The 19,829-nt window shown below is 41.5% G+C and overlaps 1 pseudogene; it reads right to left on the bottom strand.

The window, feature by feature from the left end:
* Positions 1-11,106: 11,106 nt before the first annotated feature.
* LOC111546774 lies at positions 11,107-11,666 on the bottom strand (annotated as a pseudogene).
* Between the last annotated feature and the right edge of the window lie 8,163 nt (positions 11,667-19,829).

The raw sequence follows: 19,829 nt of genomic DNA, 5'->3' as shown, positions 1-19,829 counted from the left end.
CTCCTTCTCCCTACCAGATATCCTGCTTTCCTTTCAGTTACTAGGGCTGCCCTACCTGTCCCTCCATCATCAGCACAGTAAAACTGCACATTTTCATCTGCTCCGACATGGTGCAGAAGGGGGTGCTCAGAGTAAAGGAAGATAACCAGAAATGTACCCTGAGCACTCCCCCGCAAGCTCCAACCCCCTCTCAGTAGCTGCCTGCCTCCCTGGTGCTGTCAGGGGGCTGCTTATGAAATCTAGTACTGAGTTGACAGGTCTGTATAGTTTAAGGGTGTTTTTAAGAAATAGTCTGAGAGTGGTTGCTCTCACAGCAGATACTTAGCCATCACTGGGAGTGCAAACTCAAATCTTAAATGTTCAAGTTGGCCTTCAGGCTTGCGCATAACTTTTATATAGTCCTCCATCGTCATCCCGGAAATATTCCTCCAAATATGCCTCATTGTGATCACACTCACCTGATTTCCCTTCCTGGAAGATGCCATCTGTCTTCTGCCATATTGGCATTATCCTTGCTCCTCCCTGGTGGAGGGCTCCTCTCACTGCTCACTCCCTACCCCACCCTCACATGGTCACCCTTGCCTCCTCTCTGAGTCATCCCCTGCCTGTCCACTGTTAGCACCATGGATGCTTCCTTTGGAGCATTTATCCTAGTTGTAATTTGCTATTTATTTCTGGAACTCTGATTCATGTCTGTTCTCCTAATCAGACTGTAGGCTTGTGAAATCTGGGATTTTGGGGGAAATGACAGCATGCCCTTCTCTCACCATTGCACACAGCTTTGGGTCCATTCTGTGAAACGCTCCCCCTGCAATCTGTGTGCTTTAGGCAGAAGGCTCTTCATACATGCATTACGGATTGATTAATTTTTAAAATAGTTCAGCAGGCTGTGGAGAGTCCGAGATAGCAGAAGTCTTTCCTTATTTCTTAGGAGATTTGGAATTAGCAGATCACTTCAAGTCTTTGGGGCTTTGGGGAAGTGACTTGACAGAGAAAACGTAGGCAAGGTTGAATAATTATTTTGGAGATTCACTCTTTGTGACCGTTAAGCCTTTCCAGTAGAACGAGAGTACGAGGAGAAAAGGAAGGCTTCAGAGGTGTTTCAGAGTCAGGCAGCGGCCATGGCAGCTCCCATGAGAGGGCTGAGCAGTGAAGGAGCTCTTGACAAGGCTACTCCTGATGTGAGGGGTGGAGGGGAAAGAGGAGCTGGGCAGGAAGGGCATGGTGCAGACGGGGGGCGGGGGGGCACTCAGAGTAAAAGAGGCAACCAGAAAATGTACCCTGAGCAGTCCCCTGCAAGCCCCAACCCCCTTTCAGTAGCTGCCTGCCTCCCTGGTGCTGTCAGGGTGCTGCTTATGAAATCTGGTACTGAGTTCCTAGGTCTGTATAGGACCGAGAGGGTCTTGTTGGGAGTGCTCCTGTGGCCCTGCTGTCCTGCCTGCTCCCCACCCCCTTTCCTGGAATACTCTGCTTGGCTCTGGAGATTCCGAGCAAAGTTCTATCTGTTGTCTTTTCTTGTCAGGCAAATTGACCCCTTGCTTTCTTATGCCTGTGTTATGTCCATCTATTTTTCCACTTTTCTAGTTATGCTTAATAAAACAGATTGCACTTGTGTATTGACATGTCTGTTTCTTCCTGTGAGCTCCTCGAGGACAGGGTCCATGCTTTGTTCACCTTTGTCCTTAGTGCCAGCCTGGTAACAAGCACATGGTAAATGTTGCACAAGTGGCTATTGTTGGAGCCGATGATGAATACATGAGTGACAGGTGATAGAGTGTGGTTCAGGAGGGCTGGGTCACCACGTGTGATACATAGGTGATGGAGGAGCCTCGTGTGATGAATATTAAAGAAAAACTCAACAGGAAGATAGTGAAAGGACGAAGTTGTGAAGATAGTAGGGGAAGCAGGAGGAAAGACTTGAATTTCTGCTTGATGAGGGTGCTGATGAAACTGGGAAGAATAGCTTGGAATGTGTTGAGCTAAAATGTGAGATATATTTGAAAGTCATTTGACATCATTATAGCGGAAGGCAAGGCTTATATTCAGCACCTTTGCACTAATATGGTTATATAGGTTCTTATAATATGAAATACTTTCATACCAGTTGGTGAATAGATGATGTCAAAGACCAATATAAGTAGTAACTGCCTATGATTATTACTGTGTGGTGTGATCAAGTTGTCATTTAGTTAAAATCAAAATGACGTCCGAATAAGGGCAATAGAGACTCTCAGATTCTGTGGATAGAGTGTAAATCAGTACAATTGCTTTGGAAAACACTTTGGTAGTCTCCATGCAAGTGACTACACGTATTTTTTTTTTATGCTCCAGCAATTCCATTCCCAAAAGAAATGGGTATATATTGTACCAAAAGACAAGTAAGAGAATGTTCCAGCGGCAGTGGTCAAGCTATGCTGTGGTGTTCAGGGCCATTGCCATTACCTTTGGTGATGGTTACGTAGATGTTCCAGTTGATTATTATTTTTTTAACTTTTATTTCAGGTTCAGGGATACATGTGCAGGTTAGTTATATAGGTTAATTGCATGTCTTGGGGGTTGAGTGTACAGATTATTTTGTCCCCAAGATAATAAGCATAGTACCCAATAGACAGTGTTTTGATCCTACCACTCTCCTCCTACCACTTTTTGATTACTCATTGAAATATATAGATAGTATTTATAATGTCTTCATATAGGTGTTAAACTGTAACAGAAGCTTGTTTTAACAATTATATAAAAATAGACTGGGCACGGTGGCTCACACCTGTAATCCCAGCACTTTGGGAGGCTGAGGTGGGCAGATCACCTGAGATCAGGAGTTAGATACCAGCCTGGTTAATGTGGCAAAACCCTATGTGTACTAAAAATACAAAAAAATTAGCCGGGCATGGTGGCGGGCACCTGTAATCCTAGCTACTAGTGGGGCTGAGGCAGCATAGCTTGGACCCTGGAGATGGAGGTTGCAGTGAGCTGAGATTGCACCACTACACTTCAGCCTGGGTGACAGAGCGAGACTCCATCTCAAACAAACAAACAAACAAACAAAAAAAGATTCTGGGCGCAGTGGCTCACACCTGTAATCCCAGCTCTTTGGGAGGCCGAGGCAGTTGGATTGCCTGAGCTCAGGAGCTCGAGACCAGCGTGGGCAACACGGTGAAACCCCATCTCTACTAAAATACAAAAAATTAGCTGGGCATGGCAGCGTGCACCTGTAGTCCCAGCTACTTGGGAGGTTAAGGCAGGAGAATTGTTTGAACCCAGGAGGTGGAAGTTGCAGTGAGCCAAGATCGTGCCACTGCACTCCAGCCTGGGCAACAGAGCAAGACTCCATCTCTGGAAAAAAAAAAAAAAAAAAAAAAAGAATTATATAAAAAAAATCTTATTTTAAGCTTGTAACAATATATACACCATCCTCAATTTTCTTAATATCCTTTTTATATGAAAAACCAGTTCTTTGATAGTGCTAATAATTTTATTGACGTTTCTTTCCCCAAATATTTTTTCTCATTTATTTGCAAATGAGTTTTCAAATGATCACTTTGCAAGTTTTTTTTTAAAAAAAACTATGTATGTTTTTTATTTTTATATGCATTTATCACACACACACTTTTCTTCTCTCAAAGGTTAATTTGCTGCAATGTGTTCTTCCCACACTCAACTTTCTGACTCAGTGGCACTTGTTCACCTCCCACATTAAATTTTAATCGATTAACCCATTCTTTTAAAGGATAAATTTCCATCTTAATTAGATGCTGGTGTGGAACTATTGATAAAAACTATACCTTCTCATACTTTAGCTCCTTTTTTTCCCGACTTATATCATTTTTAGTTCAATTTGTTAAAACTTCCAAACTTAACACCACCACGTAACTGAAAAATGTTTGATCAGAGTCAATTCGAGCAGTGTTGCAGAAGCAAAGTTATAGTTTATTATAACTAGAGATTGGATTCCATTACACTAAATAATTTGTATTTTGCCTACAGTGATATCTGCATAAGGCAAATGAAAGGAATTAATATTCTCTCTGATTAGCCAAGTCAGCAGTTTTTGAATTTCTAAGTGATCACAAATCTTGTATTTTTAACCACATGGCTGTACATATATTTAACTTTCCATTAATAAAGAAATAACTTCATAATAATTAAAAAATAAAAATTGTATTGACTATATATAATTTATTCTACATTACAGAGGCAATAGTGTACTGATTAGAAACATGGGTTCTAGGTCAGACTACTGGGGTTTGAATACCAGCTCATGTATTGTCTGAGTGACCTTGGGTGAGTCACTTATCCTTTGGGTACCCCAGTTTCTTTGTCTGCGGAAAATGGTTACTGTGAAGATTGAAAGAGTTAGTTTATGTATAGCACCTAAGACAGTGCCTGGTACATAGTAGGCACTCAGTAAATGCTAGTGATTTGCTGCTATTGTTACATTTGCTGAAATATTATTTAGGACTGAGAGTGAATGTCAATTTAGAAAGTAAGAACATTTTGAATCACAGTTTATGTGACAACGAAAAGGACAATTTGGGCGAAAGGGAGTATATATAAAAAGAAATGATGATTTTTGGACAAACAGCTAGTTCCTAGAAAAAAGGTGAAAGTTATTTTGAAGCTAACATTTTAAGTTATTAACTGAGAGAAATAAATTAGTGTTGGCAAGAGTGACTGCTGTTGATGGCTATTCTGACAGCATAATAATGGTTGGAGTGACCACACAGACAGAATCTAACCGTTATACTTCCCACAGATTGCAACTTTAGTAATAAATAATAGTAACTTGTGTTTTATGATGTAACAGTTAAGATCAAAAGGTGTCTGCTGTGGTTTGATTGTCTACTCCAAATCTCATGTTGAAATTTAATTGTGATTGTAAAGTATTAAGAGGTGGAGACTTTTAAAATTCACTATTATTATTTTTTGAGACAGAGTCTTGCTCTGTTGACCAGGCTGGAGTGCAGTGGCTCAATCTCTGCTCACTGCAACCTCCGCCTCCTGGGTTCACGCCATTCTCCTGCCTCAGCCTCCAGAGTAGCTGGGACTACAGGCACCCGCCACCACGCCCGGCTAATTTTTTGTATTTTTAGTAGAGACGGGGTTTCACTGTGTTAGCCAGGATGGTCTCCATCTCCTGACCTCGTGATTCGCTCGCCTCGGCCTCTCAGAGTGCTGGGATTATAGGCGTGAGCTACTGCACCCGGCCCTAAGAGGTAGGGACTTTAAGGGGTGATTAGGCAATGAGGACTCCACTGTCATGAAGGGATTAATGACATTATCCTGGGAGTGCATTAGTTACCACAGGAGTAGTTTCTTGATAAAAGAATGGGTTCAGCCTGATTTTCTCACTGTCTCCCATGTTTACTTGTCCTTCTGTTTTCTGCTTTCCACTAAGGGAAGATGCAACAGGAAGGTCCTCACCAGTTGGCTGAGCAGATGCAGGTGCTGTGCCTCTGGACTGCCCAGCCTCCAGAACCGTGAGCCAAACAAAGTTCTATTCATTGTAAATTACGCACTTTGTGGTATTCTGTTATGCAGCCGAAAATGGACTAAGATAGTCTTGTAATCTTGTATTCCATGATATTTACTCAAAGTATGTAGAAATCCTGGCTCAGAGCCTCAGAGCTGCCCACTGGACCCACAGCTGATCATAGATGCTTGTGTGAGCCCAGCCAGAACCAGAAGATCTCCCAGCAGACCCATAGACTCAGGAACAATAAAAAAGCTTACGGCTTAAGCCAATGAGTTCTTGGTGAAGCTTGTTACATATCAGTAGTAACTGATAAAATCAATTTTATCTGGAAAGACTGAGAATCTTTGTCTTACCTTTAAATATTAGTGATATATTCCTCAGGTTCTCAAACTCTCCAATAACTGTTAACAAATTCTTGATGTGTACGAAGTCCATATATGCTTCCAGGTTTTCCAGGTTAGTCATCTTGCTTTCCCCTTATTTGAGCCTGACTTCCCCTCAACTTCTAACCTGATTTTTATTTTTATTTATTTTTTAAATTTTATGTTTCTGGATACATGTGCAGGATGTGCAAGTTTGTTACACAGGTAAATGTGTGCCATGGCGGTTTGCCACACTTATCAACCCATCACCTAGTTATTAAGCCCAGGATGTATTCGCTGTTCTTCCTGATGCTCTCCTCCCCCCTGCACCCCTGACAGGCCCGAGTGTGCATTATTCCCCTCCTTGTGCCCATTCGTTCTCATTGTTCAACTCCCGCTTATAAGTGAGAACATGTGGTGTTTGGTTTTCTGTTCGTGTGTTAGTTTGCTGAGGATAATGGCTTCCAGCTCCATCCATATCCCTGCAAAGGACATGATCTCATTCCTTTATATGGCTCCATGGTATTTCATGGTATATATTTACCATACTTTCGTTATCTAGTCTATCATTGATGGGCATTTGGGATGATCCAATGTCTTCACTATTGTGAATAGTGCTGCAGTGAACATATGCATGCATGTGTCTTTTTAATAGAATGATTTATATTCCTTTATTCTTTTGGGAATAATAATTAAATAGAATGGTTTATATTCCTATATTCCTTTGGGTGTAGACCCAGTAATGGGATTGCTGAGTCAAGTGATATTTCTGGTTCCAGATCTTTGAGGAATCACAATACCATCTTCCACAATGGTTAAACTAATTTACAATCCTACCAACAGTGTAAAAGCTTTCCTATTTCTCCACAACCTCACCAGCACCTGTTGTTTCTAGACTATTTATTTATTTATTAATTTATTTATATTTTTTGAGACACAGTTTTGCTCTGTTACCTAGGCTGGAGTGCAGTGGCATGATCTCAGCTCACTGCAGCCTCCACCTCTAGGGTTCAAGCAATTCTCCTGTCTCAGCCTTCCAAGTAGCTGGGATCACAGGCACCTGCCACCATGCCCAGCTAATTTTTGTATTTTTATTAGAGATGGGGTTTCACCATGTTGGCCTAGCTGATCTTGAATTACTGACCTCAAGTGATCCCCACCTTGGCCTCCCAAAGTGCTGGGATTACAGCCATGAGCCACTGCGCCCAGTCATTTCTTGACTTTTTGATAATCACCATCTGAGTGGAGTGAGATAGTATCTCATTGTGATTTTGATTTGCATTTCTCTAATGATCACTGGTGTTGAGCTTTTTTTCATATGTTTGATGGCGACATAAATGTCTTTTGAGAAGTGTCTGTTCATGTCCTTTGGCCACTTTTTAATGGGGTTGTTTGTCTTTTTCTTGTAAATTTGTTTAAGCATGTTGTACGTTCTGGATATTAGACCTTTATCAGATGGATAGATTGCAAAAATTTTCGCTATTCTGTAGGTTGTCTGTTCACTCTGATAATAGTTTCTTTTGCTGTGCAGAAACTCTTTAGTTTAATTAGATCCTGTTTGTCAAGTTTCACTTTTGTTGCAATTGCTTTTGATGTTTTTGTCACAAAATCTTTGCCTGTGCCTATGTCCTGAATAGTATAGCCTAGATTTTCTTCTAAGGTTTTTATAGTTTTGGGTTTTGCATTTAAGTCTTTAATCCATCTCAAGTTAATTTTTCTGTAAGTTATAAGGAAGGGGCTCAGTCTCAATTTTCTGCATGTGGCTAGCCAGTTCTCCCAGCACCATTTATTAAATAGAAAATCCTTTCTTCATTGCTTGTTTTTGTCATGTTTGTTGAAGTAAGGTGATTGCAGATGTGTGGTCTTATTTCTGAGACCTCTATTCTGTTCCATTGGTGTATGTGTCTATTTTTTTTTTAACAGTACCATACTGTTTTGGTTACTGTAACCTTGTAATACAGTTTGAAGTTGGGTCATGTAATGCTTGCCGCTTTGTACTTTTTGTTTAGGATTGTCTTGGCTATATGGACCTATTGTGGTTCCATATGAATTTTAAGTAGTTTTTTTTTTTCTAATTCTGTGAGGAATGTCAATGGGGGTTTAATGGGAATAGCATTGAATCTATAAATTACTTGGGTACTATGGCCATTTTCATGATATTGATTCTTTCTGTTCATGAGCGTGGAATATTTTTCCACTTGTTTGTGTTCTCTCTGATTTCCTGGAGTAGTGTTTTCTAGTTCTTGAAGAGGTCCTTTGCTTCCCTTGTTAGCTGTATTCCCTGTGTTCCTAGGTATTTTATTCTCTTTGTTTTAATTGTGAATGGGAGTTCATTGATGATTTGGCTCTCTGTCTATTGCTGGTATATAGGAAGGCTTGTGACTTTTGCACATTGATTTTGTATCCCAAGACTGCTGAAGTTGCTTATCAGCTTAAGAAGCTGTTGGGCTGAGACAATGAGGTTTTCTAAATATAAGATTGTGTCGTCTGCAAACAGAGACAGTTTGACTTCCTTTCTTCCTATTCAAATACCTTTATTTCTTTCTCTTGTCTGATTGCCCTGGCCAGAACTTCCAATACTGTGTTGAATAGGAGTGGTGAGAGAAGGCATTATTGTCTTGTGCTGGCTTTAAAGGGGAATGCTTCCAGTATTTGCCCATTCAGGATGATACTGGCTCTGGGTTTATCATAAATGGCTCCTATTATTTTGAGGTATGTTCCACCAATATTTAGTTTATTGAGAGTTTTTAACATGCAGTGATGTTGGATTTTATTAAAGACCTTTTCTGTGTCTGTTGAGATAATCATGTGATTTTCGTCTTTGGTTCTGTTTATGTGATGAGTTATGTTTATTAATTTGCATATGTGGAACCCGCCTTGCATCACAGGGATGAAGACAACTTAATAGTGGTGGGTAAGCTTTTTGATGTGCTGCTGGATTCAGTTTGCCAGCATTTTATTGAGGATTTTCACATCAATGTTCAACAGGAATTTTGGCCTGAAGTTTCCTTCCTTCCTTCCTTCCTTCCTTCCTTCCTTCCTTCCTTCCTTCCTTCCTTCCTTCCTTCCTCTCTGCCAGGTTTTGGCATCAGGATGATGCTGGCCCCATAAAATGAGTTAGGGAGATGTCCTTTCTTTTTAGCTTTTTGGAATAGTTTCAGAAGGAATGGTACGAGTTCTTCTTTGTACTTTTGGTAGAATTCAGCTGTAAATTCACCTGGTCCTGGGCGTTTTCTTGTTTGGTAGATTATTTGCCTCAGTTTCAGAACTTGTTATTGGTATATTCAGGGATTCAACTTATTCATGATTCAGTCTTGGGAGGGTGCATGAGTTCAGGAATTTATCAATTTCTTCTAATTATTCTAGTTTATTTGTAGAGAGATGTTTTTAGTATTCTCTGATGTGTTTCTGTGGGGTTGGTGGTGATATCCCCTTTATCACTGTGTCTATTTAATTCTTCTCTCTTTCCTTCTTTATTAGTCTAGCAGCTATTTTCTTAATTTTTTCACACAAAAAAACAGCAGGATTCATTGATTTTCTAAAGGGTTTGTTGTGTTCCATTTGTTCAAATAGATTTGAACAAATGGATGTTCCATTTATCCACTGTCTCCTTCAGTTTTGCTCCAATCTTGGTTATTTCTTGTCTTCTGCTAGCTTTAGGGTTTGTTTGCTCTTGGTTCTCCATTTTTTTAGTTGTGATGTTAGGGTGTTGATTTGAAATCATTCTAGCTTTTTGATGTGAGTATTTAGTGCTATAAGTTTCCCTCTTAATACTGCTTTAGCTGCATTCCAGAGATTCTGTTACATTGTCTCTCTGTTCTCATTGGTTTCAAAGAACTTCTTGATCTCTGCCTTAATTTCATTATTTACCCAGGAGTAATTCAGAAACAGGTTGCTCAATTTCTATGTAATTGTGTGGTTTTGAGTGAATTTCTTAATCTTGAGTTCTAGTTTGATTGCACTGTGGTCTGAGTGGCTGTTTGTTATGATTTCAGTTCTTTTGCATTTACTGAGGAGTGTTTTACTTCCCATTATGTAATTTATTTTAGAGTAAGTGCCATATGACACCAAGAATAATGCATATTCTATTGTTTTTGGGTGGAGAGTTTTGTAGATATCTCTGAGGTCCACTTGATCCAGACATGAGTTCAAGTCCTGAATATCCTTGTTAATTTTCTGTCTTGTCTGTCTAATGTTGACAATGGAGTGTTAAAGCATCCCACTATATATTATGTGGGAGTCTTAAGTCTCTTTGTAGGTCTCTAAGAACTTGTTTTATGAATCTGGGTGCTCCTGTATTTGGTGCATATATATTTAGGATAGTTAGCTCTTCTTGTTGCATTGATCCCTTTACCTTTTATAATTCCCTTTGTCTGTTTTGATCTTTGTTGGTTTAAAGTCTGTTTTGTCAGAAACTAGGATTATAACCACTGCTTTTTTCTGCTTTCCATTTGCTTGGTAAATTTTGCTTTATCTCTTTATTTTGAGCCTATGTGTGTCTTTGCACATGAGATGCGTCTCTTGAATACAGCACACCAATGGGTCTTGACTCTGTAACCAGCTTGCCATTTTGTGTCTTTTAAGCGGGGCATTAAGCCCATTTACACTTAAGGTTAATATTGTTATGTGTGAATTGATCCTGTCATCATGATGCTAGCTGGTTATTTTGCAGACTTGTTGATGAGCTGCTTCATTGTATCATTGACCTTTGTACTTCAGTGTATTTTTGCAGTGGCTAGTAATGGTTTTTCCTTTCCATATTTAATGCTTTCTTCAGGAGCTCTTGCAAGGCAGGTCTGGTGGTTACAAATTCCCTCTGTGTTTGCTTATCTGAAAAGGATTTTATTTCTTCTTCACTTTTGAAACTTAGTTTGGCTGGATATGAAATTCTGTGTTGGAAATTCTTTTCTTTGAGAATGTTGAATCCCAGTCTCTTCTGGCTTGTAGGGTTTCTGCTGAAAGGTCCAGTGTTAGTCTGATAGACTTCCCTTTGTAGGTGACCTGGCCTTTCTCTCTGTCTACCCTTAACATTTTTTCCTTTATTTTGACCTTGGAGAATCTGATGATATGTGTCTTGGGATTGATCTTCTCATGGAGTATTTTACTGGGATTCTCTGAATTTCCTGAGTTTGAATGTTGGCCTGTCTTATTAGGTTGGGGAAGTTCTGTTGGATGTTATTGTGAAGTATGTTTTCCTGTCTCTCTTTTTTTTTTTTTTTTTAAGGTTTTTTGGCTGTAAATTTATTCAATGCAAAATAATCCTCTTCAATTTTACTGAAGTGGCTGACCACGTCCACGACCAAATCTGCCTCTAAACTGGAATTCGGTTGCTGACCCAGCCCCAGCCTCGGCTTTCTTGTTGGTACAAGGTGGCACAGCACTCCGTCTGTGGGTATCTCTGTCAGCTTCCCCTCTTGTGAGTCTCGCAGGTCGCTCCCCCTCCAGACCTTTAGGCCGAGGCCTGCCAGTCTCTGGACAGCTATGGCGTAGGGTGGCAGGCACAATCTCCGGGGGCAGATGAAGGTAATCACGGAGATACTGGATACCCTCATTGGTAAGGTACCAGTAGAAATGTCTCCAGGCAAACTGTTCCTTCACGTAGCCTCGGGACTTGAGAGACTGCATGGCTTCATGACATGAAGGTTGGGCACATTCTTGTCTGCCAGCTCCGGGTGCTTCGGCATGTGGACATCCTTCTTGGCCACCATGACTCCCTCCTTAAAAAGGAGTTCGTAAGTGGCAATCCGGTTCTTCTTAGGCATCAACATCTCGGCAGCTGCAGGGTCCGGGGCCGGGGCTGGAAAGGAAGGAGCATGCGCGGTGCTGCGTCTCTTCCGGGCTGGCCTCCTGTCTCTTTTAGGTACCTCAGTCAGTAACAGGTTTGCTCTTTTACATAATCCTATAGTTCTCAGAGGTTTTGTTTATTCATTTTCATTCTTTTTTGTCTAATCTTGTTTTCCTGTCTTATTGCAGCAAGATAGTCTTCACACTCTGAAATTTTTTCCTCAGCTTGGTCTATTCAGTTATAGATACTTGTGGTTGCATTGTGAAGTTGTTGTTTTGTGTTTTTCAGCTCCATCAGGCCATTTATGTTCCTCTCTAAAACTGGTTATTCTGTTTAACAGTTCCTGTAATGTTTTATCATGGTTTTTAGCTTCTTTGCATTGAGCTAGAACATGCTCATCAAAGTTCATTATTACCCACCTTCTGAAGCCTATTTTTGTCAATTCATTCATCTCAGCTTCTGCCCGGTTCTGTGCCCTTGCTGGAGAAGTGTTGTGATCACTCAGAGGAGAAGAGGCACTCTGGCTTTTTGAGTTTTCAGCATTATTTTTGTTGATTCTTTCTCATCTTCGTGAGTTTATTATCTTTGTGAGTTTAGTGTTGATCTTTGAAGCTGCTGACCTTTGGTGGGGTTTTTGTGGGGACATTTTTGTTGATGCTGTTGTTGTTGCTTTCTGATTGTTTTTCTTTTAACAGTCAGGACCCTCTTCTTCTCAAACCCCAGCAGTTTGCTGGGGTTCCACTCTAGACCCCATTCACCTGGGTCCCTCCTGCAGTGGAGGCTGCAGAGCAGCAAAGATGGCTGCCTGCTCCTTCCTCTGGGAATCTCTGTTCCAGAGGGGCACCAACATGAGGCTGCTGGGAACACTCCTGTATAAGGTGTCTGGCGACCCCTGTTGGAGGGTTCTCATCTAGGGTTCCAGGACCCACTTAATGAAGCACTCTGGCTGCCCCTTGGTGGAAGGATTATGCTGCACTGGGAGAATCCTATTTGTTCAGCCTGCCTGGATCCCTCAGAACCACCAGTGGGAAAGACTAAGTCTGCTGATCCACAGAGACTGTGGCTCCTCCTCCTCCTCCCCAGGGGCTCAGTCCCAGGGACATCAAAGTTCTGTCCCTAAACCCCTGGCTGGAGTTGCTGAAATTCCTGCAGCAAGGCCCCACCCAGTAAGGAGGGATGACTGACATGACTTTTATCTGGTATATGATATCTCTGGTTATTGACTTGGTATTGGGCCTCTTCTTGTCTACAATTCTGCCTTACTTTGTCTACCAAGATTCATTCTTATCTAACTCTTATCTCCCAATATCTGACATTGATTTGTCCCTGCTTCTGGCTTTAGTATCCCAGCCTGTTTTGTTGTCTACATGGCTGTCTCATTGGGGGACACTTTTGCTGTCCAGGAGTCATTTAGAAATGCCTGGAGACATTTTTGGTTGTCACAACTGGTAGTGCTGTTGTCATCTACATGATGGAGGATAGGGATGCTGCTGAGCATTCGGCAACGTGTAGGACAGCCCCTGTATAACTAAGAATTATTTCACAACACTGTCAATACTGTTGATACTGAGAAACCATGGTCTAGATCTATGACAGAGAATGGTTCCCTCAACAGAGCAGTTGTTAATCTTAGGTTTAACTGTACTTAGGTTTTCATCTCTATGACCCAGCTATTCTCCTAGGAAGCCTCAGGAGCAAATTCTTTCTCCTTCTGATGCACCATAGTTCATCCAAACTGAGCCAAAATTCCTTAGGAAGCAGGTGTCTCCCCCAGAGACTGTGTGAGAGCCTCACTCTCCAGTTTAGCCAGCTCCAGAGCTCAGCATAACAACAGAAGATTACTCAGAGACTAATCTATAACCTAGGACTTTTACAAGGGTCCTTAAAGGGGTAAATATTTTTTCTTCTTTACGTATAGTTCATGTATGACTGAACTTAGCAATTGGTACTTTTAAACACAATAGTGTTTAAAATTCCTTCAATAGGTTTCAGGTTTGTGGAACTAGGGTACATTAAGCACATTCTGTGGCTTTTTCAGGGACCTGAAGCCTTGTCTTTATTGCTGATAGAGGAAAATCAAGCAAACCCTGCAGGGGAACATCTCTGTCCTGGTAGGGACATAAGGATAGTCTGGTTATCTGTTCTCTTATAAATTATAAACAATTGGCCCCACTGCCAACCCAGCCTCTAGTCATTTAGCAAAGGAACACACAAGGCAACATCTTGACAGTGGTAAAATGATGGTTCAAACAGGCTGGGGGAAAGCTGTAGACATTTCACCATATAATTTGATCGTACCTCTTACAAAATTTGTGTTTGATGCCTCATTGGTATATTCTAGTTTGTATATAATCATCACATCTCTATGGGTCTGACATCTTATGGGTCAGAGAAGTAGAACCACAAGAAGTGTATAAAGTATGTGGGTTATTATAAAAATTAAGAATTAGGCCTTGCAAATGTGGGTGCTGCTGAAGCTGCCTATGCTGATTGTCACCTTGAATTGAGGGCTGAGCATGAGGTTGCTATAGGTCTACTAGAATGATAGTTGGAAAGGACAGCTAGATGTGCAGAGGAGTATGGAAAACCTGGGATCCACGAGAAGAACTGGATCCCAAGAGGGCAAACTGGAGCTTGCGGATGTCCCTCACCACCTCCATGTGGGCGACCTGCAGGAGAGGCAGGTGCCCTTGACTGTGGAAATGTGCATATTCCTGACCCCCAGGGATCAGACAAGTTGAAGAAGGAGATCATATGACCCATGAGATTAGCAGTATTAATTTTTCCTCGTGCTTCAGGCTCCAATATGGTTCATCCCAGAGCTGTAACTGTTCCTGTCTGTTAAATATTTTGACAATTTGTTCACCATGTATTTTTCTGCATTAACTTTGATTTTTAAAGAACATTGCATTAAAATAGTATTTACCTTGACTACTAAGTGCCTCTTTAAGTGTCATGTCCCAAGAGAAGTTCCTCACCTGCCTCACCATAGTCCCAGCCCTGCTGTGGAAACTGAAGGAGCTGCAGGTTCCTCACCTGCCTCACCATAGTCCCAGCCCTGCTGTGGAAACTGAAGGAGCTGCAGGTTTGAGCACCCCATTATACCTTCTGGGAGGCTGCAAGTTAGTGATGGTAGGCGTGAACTCTGTAGTGCCTGGCACCCTGCACTCACTGCCCTCCAGGGTGGAAGGAGATAGAGTTGCTTCTTTATGTCTACACTCCAAACCTCATACAAAGCATCACTTGTGGCCAGCACTCACTCAGGACCGCACAGGGAAGGGAATTCTGGGAAAAGTGCTTTTAGCTCAGCTTAGTTGACACAGTTCCTACAACATGCACACAGTTTTGTACAATTTTATTCTTTTGTAGGAAAGATGTTGATGGATACCTGTAGATTCTGAAAGCTTCTCTCAAACTGCATTTGGAGGAAGCCCAGCTGACGTCCTTGTCTCTCCCCATACATGATTACTGTGTTTGGAGCTCACTGTAATTGTTATAGCTGCAAACCAAGAAAAATGAAGTGACCATATGGCCTAAGTAAAATCAACCCCAAACTAAAGACAGAGAACTTTAGAAGAATCATATCATCTAAGTAATCAGACAGCTGTTGCTTAGCGTTCTTGCTTCCCTTCCAAATGCTGTCGGATTCTATTTGCTGGATGGTCCAGTTCTGTTTGAATGCTCATGGATGCTGAATCTGTTAACTAGCCCAAGGCTCTAGTGAGAGAAAGCAATCAGATGATTAGGATGAATCGTCCTGGAACTATACTCTATGACACAGTCCTGTGTGGCAGTGCTGGGTGTGGGGAGAAGAATCTGAAAGGAAATACAGTACTCCACTAAGGCAGAGAAATATTGAGGGACTTCTTGGTACTTCAGCAACAAAACACCCTGGATGGTGTTCAAGATGAACCATTTTTTATCGTATTTTATTCTCTGCTGAATAGTATTATATTATGTTGAGGTGACGGTGTTTGTTTTCTGAACCCATGAATTCACTGAGAGCTCCCAAATGACTCATGTTCTCCACACATAGCAGTGAAAATGCTTTCAGTGGAGCCAGTCTTAGTGGATTATGCTGAATTCTAGGGGAGAGAAATGGTAGCTATAGCCTCATTCCTGTCTTCCTCCCCTAGTTTCTTCCCCAGTGAGATTTTGATTAATTTCTCCAGTAGGAGGTGATCACTGATTTTAAGACTCCTTTTCTTTTCTCTAACCTGTGGTGAGAACTTGAAAGGCTGGATATTCTGTTTGTGAAAGGAAAGGAGATGCCTTCAAAAAAAAGAAGAGGAAGAAGAAAGAACAACTTTTACACTTCTGTCTCAGTGGGAAATCCATGTTGAGTTCTGATACATTAAGCAGTTCCCAGACAGAAATTTGAAAATGCTTCCAGCTGTTTAATTTCTGTCAGCTCTGTTGAGATGAGAATCGCGCAAAACATACGTGAGTCAACCATTTACACAGAGACAGCACTTAATACTCTGACATGGCATGGACCAGGAAGCCCAGAGCAGCACGACGGAGACAGTATGTTACTGCTGTTGATGACAGGATTGCTTCTTGCATTTACTTCTAAATGTATTAATTGGGAGACTGCATGTGTGTATTTGAGTACCTTTGGTGACTTGCTATTCAAAAAGTATAAAGAATCGAAGGGGAGAAAGAGGCATAATTTGTATGTGTATTGAATTACATTCACGGGGGCAATATTAAAATTTGCTGCTAGAAAATTTTGAAAATATTTCTCCTACTTCCTTTCCAGATAGAAAGGGTTTTCTAAAATCTCTTCTTTATCTGGAAAGGAAGAAGGAGAGAGATGGAAGGAAGAAGAAGGTGGGTTATTCAAGAGTGGAAAACATGGTTTGGGGAGAAAATCCATCCACTTTCTAAAAAATAAGAAAATGCATAAACATTCAATCCTCTCGAAGAGTGGGTTTCAAGAGAGGCCAGTTGTGAAAATACAAGAAACCTCTGTGTTAAATGCCCATTTCAGGAGGAGTTTAACACCTGAGTAATCATACACGAATCAGAAGCATTTGCAAACTGTGGTTTCATACTCCTGTCTGAAGATCCATGAAGAAAATGGGGAGAAAACACATGAAGTGTGTTTTTCTAGAACTTTATATTCCTTGTGGCATGTGTAGACACTTCTGGGAGCAACCTGCATCTTGAGTATTGGTGGTTTCTTCGTTCCTTTCCTTTACCTGAATAAACACTTTGGAATCGAACATATGTGAGTGCTCAGCGCCCTGCATTTAAATACAAGGAATATTCTTTGTAATCTCTGCAACTAGACAACATTTTTGGCCTTGCAGTCCCGTCCCACTCCTGATGTTTCTTCTGCAGCTGTTGTCACTGTCTCTTTTAGTCCCTCCTGGGAAGTAGTATTCATAATTTTTAAAATTAAGAAGTCATTATAATGTTACGATTTGCATTTTTAGGTTAGCTCTTTCCATCTGTTTTCCATAAAAGATACTTCTGCAAAGTACGTTTGGCAAGGTTTTATTTAATAATAACATTTTTTTAAAACCCCACCAGCAAAGGCAATGTTTGTTACAAACAGAATGAGAGAAAGACTGTGCTTCTTGGGTATGACAGATTTGGTTTAGGAATAGACAAAATGTTCCATGTGGCTTCTATGAAGGATGAGTTTTCTAGCCAAATTCGCAAGAGAAATCGTGGCCTTCAACAGTCATAACTAGGGGGAAAGGAGGCAGACAGACCTGGAATTCCTATTTTAATGACACTATAAAGAAGCAAGTGGAGGAATCATCTTCGGGTTCTACTCTAAGCCATGCCTCGTGTGTCCTCTGAATGCAACCACCATTTTTGGTTGCCCTTTTGGGACATTGCTGCATATTTAAACCTCTCAACTTTTTTTTTTTTTTTTTTTTGGTTTGTCATCCTTTCCTCCTCCATATGTTGTCAGGGGTCAGCTTCCTGAAACAGGTAGCTGGGCCCTTGAGTTCCAGGCCCTCATCCTTCTGGAGCTGTTTCTGCTCTTCCGGAGCTACCAGACTTCTGCTGTCCCTCCTGGGCTGCAGATGCTGGGAGAGGACACCACTCTGGAGGTGGGGCACGGCCTGGCCTAAGTCTCCACTCTCCGCCATAGCTGGGTATGTAGATGTCTTCTCTGAAGACATGGGGCAAAATGGGAGTTGCAGTGCAGAAATGAAGAGGTTGATCTTAGGTAATGAATAGGACAGTCTCCAGAGGTCATTGAGAAAGCATCTAAGAGGTTAAACCCTTTCCAAAGAAGTTCATGAACTTTTTTTCCAGGACTCACCAAGATGTCTCCCCACAGGACTCACTGTGTTTGTCCAGTGTGTGCCAATCACTGAAACCTCCTGCTTCTCACCTACTCTGAGGGAGGTGCTACTCACTTTCGGGGAATCCTCACAACCCACTTTCCCACGCATCCCTCCCCCGATCTGAGCACAGCCACACATCTGAGCCATTGAATCATGGTAACTCCATGGGGATTTCAGCACAATGGCCAGTGCTGGCCAGTAGTGCACCAGATCTCCCTTCTCCCTGAGCAAACCCAAAACAGGTTTGTGGGGAGGCTGTGGGATTTCATACTGTGTGATGAGCCTGTGGGAGCACAGATCCGAATGGCTGTTTCACTGCTGTGAGTGTCTGCATGCTGTTCCTTTCATATGGCACAGGTTGGACCAAGCTCATAAATGTGTGTCTCCCCAGACAAGACTCCAAGACTCTTTTTTCTAGTCTAAACCTGAAGTTGCAAGATGGAAGCACAGGAGTTAAATTCAGCTGGCAGCCTTATTTGATTTGGCTGGTGCTGAGTTGTAAAACTATTTGAATATGAATGTCTGTAGGTAGGATGTACCCTTTCCAGTTCCCCACCACATTCCCTACCACTCCCCTGGTTGCTCCTGCCCACTCCCTCATTGATTTTACTTGCCTGGCTCTCAGAGTCATTTGGGTTTGCAATCAAATGGAGGAGGGAAATGATGCCTAACTGCCTCCTAATTTTCAGAATTCCTCTGTCTTCTATGAAGTCTGTCAGTGCATTGTTGCACACAGTAGATTTTATTTAATTTGTGTCCCTGTTGGGACTTCACAGAATCAGAGAAGAGCCATATCTCTTTTATGGGGGCTCCCTAAGCACACAAGAAGAGGTTTTAGAAGGACCCTTATTATAAGACTGCCCATAAACCCAGGTCTGAGGGATAATGTTCATCTGCATTACTTTTGGGGAAAGTTTACAATCAATTGGTTTGGCTTAAAGACCAAAAGTTGATGGGATCGAGGCAAAGGTGAGGTCACCATATAGCCTACCGAGATCTTTCTTCTTGACTGAGAAATGGAAAAAATGGATTGAAAGAGACGGAGTTATTGCTCAAGCAGAGTGGAGGTGGCATCTGTACCCAGGACTTTGGGCTCCAAGTCTGGGACTTGCACCTCTGTATCAGGAAAGACATATAGTGCGGGAGATTCACACCTAGTGTGAGTCATCCTAAAACTATGGACCAAGAATAAAAATAATTAAATAGAAAAGCCCTATGGCAGCAATGTCTTGCAGCCTGAAGGAGATGGCAGAGTGAGCTCTTAGTAAGACTTTGAGATTCTACTCTTACCCAGAGAATGAAATAGGATCCCTGAGTCTTGGCTGGAGGGGGAAGATGCTAGGGAATCCCTGAAGAAGAATGCAGGAATTTCTAGGCTTTTAGAATCTACACATTCTTTAAAAGGCAACCACAACAACAGTTTTTCCTGATTGCTAACATCTTCCTTTGCCATATAGGACATAGAAAGCAAACAATAAAACTAGCACCACCTACTATCTGTATAATTTTATAAAATAAAGGAGTTTTTAAAACCAAAGTAGCACAGAAATAATCTCAAGTGAGAGCAGTTCTTCCAAAGAAAAGTTGTTGGCAAATTTCTACCACCAAGCCAGGAAAGATAAAGGATATAGTTTAAAATATTGCATGTAGAGACAAAATGAATTATAAAATTTTATGTTGTATATTTTGCTTTTGCAATATTTTTTCAATTTGTAAAGATATATTTGATGTCCTAAAATAAACTCCAACTCACTTCGTATAGTACTTTTTTTCTCTTCCTCCTTTCCTCCCTTCCTTCCTTTCTTCCTTCCTCTCTCTTTTTCTTCCTCTCTCTCTCCCTCTTTCTTTTCTTTCTGCCCCTCCCCCCCCCCCCCCCCCCCCCCCCCCCCCCCCCCCCC

This window comes from Piliocolobus tephrosceles, chromosome 4 (assembly GCF_002776525.5).
Source record: "Piliocolobus tephrosceles isolate RC106 chromosome 4, ASM277652v3, whole genome shotgun sequence".
Lineage (NCBI taxonomy): Eukaryota > Metazoa > Chordata > Mammalia > Primates > Cercopithecidae > Piliocolobus > Piliocolobus tephrosceles.
The sequence above is the reverse complement of the archived record's forward strand: the minus strand, read 5'-3'. Positions and strand labels throughout refer to the sequence as shown.